This window comes from Pan paniscus, chromosome X (assembly GCF_029289425.2).
Source record: "Pan paniscus chromosome X, NHGRI_mPanPan1-v2.0_pri, whole genome shotgun sequence".
Classification (NCBI taxonomy): Eukaryota; Metazoa; Chordata; class Mammalia; order Primates; family Hominidae; genus Pan; species Pan paniscus.
This window is the reverse complement of record NC_073272.2, coordinates 154,630,881-154,636,381: the sequence shown is the minus strand read 5'-3', so window position 1 is coordinate 154,636,381 and position 5,501 is coordinate 154,630,881. Positions and strand designations below refer to the sequence as shown.

Sequence of the window (5,501 nt, the reverse complement as noted above, 5' to 3'; positions counted from 1 at the left end):
GCCAAGATCTACGACATGCCCTGGAGACATTTTCCCAATTGTTTTGGTGATTAACATTTGGCTCCTCCAGCATCAGGATAAATAGCTAATGTAGGCAGGGCTTAATACCTAGGTGATGTGTTGATAGGTGTAGCAAACCACCATGGCACACGTTTACCTATGTAACAAACCTGCACATCCTGCACATGTATCCCAGAACTTAAAATAAAATAAAAATTTTTTAAAAAGCCTCCTCATTACTTATGCTAATTTCTGCAGCTGACTTGAATTTCTCCCAAGAAAATGGGTTTGTCTTTTGTACCGCATCATCAAGCTGCAACTTTTCGAAACTTTTATGCTCTGCTTCCCTTTTAAACGTAAGTTTCAGTTTCAGATCATCTCTCTCAAGTTCAAACTTCCACAGATCTCTGGGTCAGGGGTAAAATGCTTCCTGTCTCTTTGCTAAAGCATAGCAAGAGTGACCTTCGCTCTAGTTTCTAAGAAGTTCCTCATCTCCATATGAGACCACCACAGCCTGTACTTCATTGTCCATAATACTATCAACATTTTGGTCAGCTGGGCGCGGTGGCTCCCGCCTGTAATCCCAGCACTTTGGGAGGCCAAGGCAGGTGGATCATGAGGTCAGGACATCAAGACCATCCTGGCTAACACAGTGAAACCCCGTCTCTACTAAAAATACAAAAAATTAGCCAGGTGAGGTGGCAGGCGCCTGTAGTCCCAGCTACTCGGGAGGCTGAGGCAGGAGAATGGTGCGAACCCCGGGGCCAGAGCCTGCAGTGAGCCGAGATCGCGCTACTGCACTCCAGCCTGGGCGACAGCGAGACTCCGTCTCAAAAAAAAAAAAAAAACATTTTGGTCAAAGCCATTCAACAAGTCTCTAGGAAGTTCCAAGGTTTCCCACATCTTCCTGTCTTCTTCTGAGCGCTCCAAACTGTTCCAACCTCTGCCCAATACCCAGTTCCAAAGTTGCTTCCACATTTTCAGGTATCTTTATAGTAGTGCCCCATTCTCTGCAGTACCAGTTTACTATATTAGTCTGTTCCCACACTACTATAAATATACTACCCAAGAATGCATAATTCATAAACAAAAGAGGTTTGATTGACTCACAGTTCTGCGTGGCTGGGGAAGCCACAAGAAACTTACAATAATGGCGGAAGGCAAAGGGGAAGCAGGCACCTCTTTGTAAGGCAGCAGGAGAGAGAAGAGAGAGTGAAGGAGGAACTTCCAAATTCTTATAAAACCATCACATCTCGTGAGAATTCACTCACTATGAGGAGAACAGCATGGGAGAAACTTCCCCAATGATCCATTCACCTCTCACTCAGTCCCTCCCTTAACACATGGGGATTATGGGGATTACAATTTGAATCGAGATTTGGTTGGGGACACAGAGCCAAACCTTATTAATATCTAAATTTAAAAATATGCTTCTGAACAATCAATGGATCAATTAAGAAATTAAAAGGGAAATTTAAACATTCCCTGGGAGTAAGGAAATTGAAAAAAATATCAAAACCTATGGAATACAGGAAAACCAGTTCTAACAGGGAAGTTTATAGCAATAAATGTGTACACCAAAAAGAAGAAATATCTCAAATAAATGACCTAATGTTGCATTTCAAGAAACTAGAATCACAAGAACAAAGTAAGCACAACATTAGTAGAAGGAAAGAAATTACAAAGATATAGCCTTATGTGATATGTAGAACACGAACTCTAGCTATGAAGCACCTACCCAGTGTGGTAACAGTAGTCACTCTGTGGGTTGTGGGGGGAGTGTGCATGTGTAAACTTTCACTCCATCTCAGTCATTTCTGCAGTGTTGAATTACTTTCCTCGGGGTCAGATTATCTGGGGAATGAAAGCAAAGACTTAAGTTGGCTACAACTGAAGGGAAGCCAGCCTGGTCTGACCCCTCGACTCATGCTCCGGCCTAGGTGCAGGGGGCCCTGTGGTTTTGGCTCCGGTTCTCTGGCTGCAGGTTCCTCCTGTACAGGCCTAAGAAGAGAAGAATGCTGCCTGCAGAGGGCAAAGTGTCAGAGAACAGGACGTAGATACGGTGTCAGCCCCAGGGGCAGGCTCTCTGTGGGGACCTTGCTTGGTGAGATGCTCCCTCAAGCCACAAGCCACTCCAGACACCAGGCACCCTCTTCCTCCCCCAACACCTTCCTCACAGACAAGACAGGTTGGTGTCTTTTGTCCTGATGTCTTTGAGCTTGACAGACCTAGTTTTGGACACATAGATAGGTAGGTATGCACGAGCTGGTGGCCGCAGGCTTCCACACAGCTTGGGCTGACTCCGCAAACAGGGAGACTGGAGACACAGCTACGGGAAGGATGACACAACATGGTCTTCACCACACTGAGGCTGATCTGGGTACTTCTGCCGTGTACCCAACGTAAAGCAACGCTTATTAGGTTGTCACCTCAGGGGGAGCAGCCAGCTGCCTGGTGGAAGGTGGATTATATTGGACCCATTCTCTCATTCAGGGAGCAGGAGGGTTTTTGTCCCAGGAATAGAGACATTTTCTGTATATGTATCTGCCCTCCCACCTGCCACAGTTTTGCCAGCAAAGCCATCTATGGATACCCTAAAGGCTGATCCCCATCACTTTCTCCCAAAAAAGGCTCTGTTCAACAGGAGATGAAAGATTTGCCTGGCCATTTGAGGCTCCTCATTGTATTGAACCAACAAGTCTTCCTCCATTAAATCTGAAACCTGCCTGCCTAGTCATTAGTCCATCCCTCATCCCCTCCCCCCCTTGTAAGTTGGGACTCCACACCTAGACCCTCATCTGACTCTGAGTTGCATACTACGGGTGCAGGGTTCTGTGCGTGGTTCCAAGCAGCTGCGGAATGGGACCCTAGTGTCCCAGTTTCTTCTGAAAGGCCTGAGGGACAGCAAGGCTTGGAGGCCCCTGCTGTTCACCACCTTTCTGCTAATCTACATGGTGGTTGTGGTTGGGAGCCACATGTTCACAGTGGACTACCGACGCCACACTCCCATGTACTTCTTCTTGGGCGGCCACTCGCTGATGGATGCCGCCTGTATCTCCAACATGGTGCCTCAGGTGCTGGTGCATTTGCTGGCTCCGGTAGGGCCCGTACCTTATTGTGCTTGTCTCATCCAGATATGCTTTCTCCACTTCCTGGCACCCTAGGAGTCCTTCCTCCTCACAGCCGTGGCCTATGATTACTATGCAGCTATCTGCCAGCCATTGCACTACTTTGTCCTCGTGGGCCGACTGACCCACACGGGCCTCACTTCCATCTCCTGCCTGCTGGCCTTGGCCAACGCATTCACCTACAGCATCCTCACAGCTCTACCCAAGTTCTGCAGGCCTTGCCTCATCACCCACTTCTTCTGCGACCTCCGTCACTGCTCAGACTCTCTTGCTTCAGCACACGTACCAATGAACTTGCCCTGTTCTTCAGTTTTCTGGTGGCTCTTGCACCCTGCGTCCTGGTCGTGGTCTCCTATGGACACGTTGTGGCTGCTGTTCAGGATTCATTCCACCCAGGGCTGAAGAAAAGCCTTTTCTACCTGTGTTGCCCATCTCACTATGATCGGTCTTTTCTACCTCACTTCAGTCCCCTGCTACATCCTTCCCAACTCTGCATACTCTGGCTTGGGCGACTGGGTGCTCTCTGTGCTATGTGTGGTCCTCACTCACATGCTAAACCCCATCTCCCACAGCATGCTGGGATGACAGGCATGAGCCACCGCACCGGCCAGGAAATATTTCTTGAAAGAAAGAATGAGAGAGTACCTCGTGTCTCCCCATTACGGGGTTTGGCACTGGGGATACAGAAAAGCTCCAGACAAGCTTCCTGCCTTTATGGAGCTCACAAAGTAGGCTGGGCTATTAGGCACTAAGACAATTCACTGTCATACAATGGTTACTCGCCATTCCTTCACAGGAAAGGGTCACTCACCCCTACCACCAAACCTAGGAACGGCCACATGCTGCTCAAAGGGTCAACACAGCTGCCTTTCACTGTTCTCAAGTGATGGCGGGTGGGCGCTCAGAGAAGACCAAAGGCTCAAGGCCAGGACACTAGGCCATCCGGGGCTTCCCAACAGACCCCCATCCCGAGTCCCGCACAAGAGCCTGCAATGACCCCCACAGGGTGAAACAAGCCGTGCTCATCAGCCCTGGTAGGTATGGCTGGGCCCTCCCCCTGGGCCATATGAGGCCAGCCTACATCATCCCCACTTAGACTGCCCCACTCAGGCCAAATTCCTAGGAAAGGGGCCGGGAATCTGTGTAGACCGGGGGAGATTGTTCTCATCATATAGGTGAGAGATGATGCCGACCTGGCCTAGGGAGGGTGGAGAGGACACATTGAAGGAAACTGACTGGACGGAAGGTGAGATGACAGAGTGCGGGGCCATGGAAATGCGTGTCGCCAAGACAGAGAATGAAGCAGAGGGAAGCCATTCTGGGAGTCGGGGGACAGGCAGTGAGGTCAGCTGGGGGCAGGTTGGGTTGGAAGTACCTACAGGCCATCCAAGCTCACATGACTGTGCTGGTTTGAAACTCTGGAATTCAAGCAAAGAGATCCCTGCTTAACTTTAATTCAATGGCCCTCTTTGAATATAGACATCCTGGCCCTGTCACCTCTGAAGCTTCACCATTCCAGATGATGCCTAATGTGATTTCAAATACATTTCATCCATTCCAAGCAAGTCTTCTCTGATTCGGAAACACAAAGTCTGTCACTGCCAGCGTGTGTGGACCAGGACCGGCTCTCTGGAGAGGAGGGGCTGTTATGGGCCTCGGTAGGTTTTGTGTTTAAGCACACATGTGTTCTTCATGAGTACCTCCAAGGTGCAGAAGAAAAAAAAATCTCACTGTGTAATAGTGACAAAATGCTGATGAAGCAAACTATCAACAGCCCTCTGGAGGAATAACTTTCAAGGTAGGATGAACTGTGTGTGTGGAATTTGGAAACAATTGTTTTTTGGAAGAGGCTGAAAGCCACAGAGATGACCGGGAGAGCCGGGCGACATCAGCCCCGTGGTGTCTAGCGTGGGCCCCGAGGCTCGGTGACTTCAGGGACTTCATCACGGCACCGTCCGCCTCATTGCATCAAGAAAAGGTGCCAATTAGAACAAGTTTCAGAGGAAAAATATGGCCTCCAATGAATTGAACAGGCTAATTTAAACTTTGGCAAACTGGCTCACTCCGGAGCTAATTAGAAATTTTCCTCAACAGCAAGTAATGAATAACTTTCTTAATCGCTTTCTGCTTATAAATGTAATACATGTTCACTGCAAAAGAAGAGGAAATATGGGCAAGTTCGGAAGAGAAAATAAAAAACCAACCGTTATCTCACCGCCAAGGATAACGACAATGAAAATGTGGTGTATTTCTGGATAAATGAGCCAATTCTTGTCTAGTGCTTACAACAGTGGCTTGGGACGTGGTGACCACCCAACAAGTGTTATTGGTTATTATTATTCTCATTGCTAGTAGGCTTAGAAAAGTCTTTTC

At 48.4% G+C, this 5,501-nt stretch overlaps 1 pseudogene; it reads left to right on the top strand.

Moving 5' to 3' along the window:
• The first annotated feature begins 1,725 nt into the window (after window positions 1–1,725).
• On the top strand, window positions 1,726–3,713 carry LOC100968197 (olfactory receptor 3A3-like; annotated as a pseudogene).
• Window positions 3,714–5,501: the final 1,788 nt, after the last annotated feature.